Genomic DNA, 500 nt, shown 5'->3' with positions numbered 1-500 from the left:
CTCACTTAATGTCTGCATGCAGAATGAGACTCTCTTGACTGAGACCCCCTCATGTGATGCCACCTGCATTATTGTGGGCTTAATTGCAACACTTTTGTTGGTTTTAGTTGCACTTATTTGCTCTTGACCTTGTCATATTCCCCTTGTGTGTTTTCTTTTTTCAGAGTTCTGCAGTGGTCCTGAAGCCAATGTAACACAGACTGCTCTACTGAAAACTTTCTGAAACCATTCTTAAATTATGATGCATAATCTCTTGAAATTAAGTCAATGGCAAAATTTAAATGTAAGTTTAATTTGACACCTTCCACTTTACTGATTCCTAGTGTGCAGAAAATGCGTCGGGATAGTACTTAAGATGACATTTAATTGGTCCTGAGTATCACACTACTCCGTGTAAAAATTTTCTGTAGTCTTTAAAAGCTTTAATCACAGCCTTTCCATCAGGGCTATACTTCCTAGGTATAAACTTCCTAGCTTTAAAGTGGGAGCGACCAAGAAAT

This window comes from Lepidothrix coronata, unplaced genomic scaffold (assembly GCF_001604755.1).
Source record: "Lepidothrix coronata isolate B3197 unplaced genomic scaffold, Lepidothrix_coronata-1.0 Scaffold1, whole genome shotgun sequence".
In the NCBI taxonomy this organism is placed as follows: domain Eukaryota; kingdom Metazoa; phylum Chordata; class Aves; order Passeriformes; family Pipridae; genus Lepidothrix; species Lepidothrix coronata.
Note: the sequence above shows the minus strand (reverse complement) of the source record.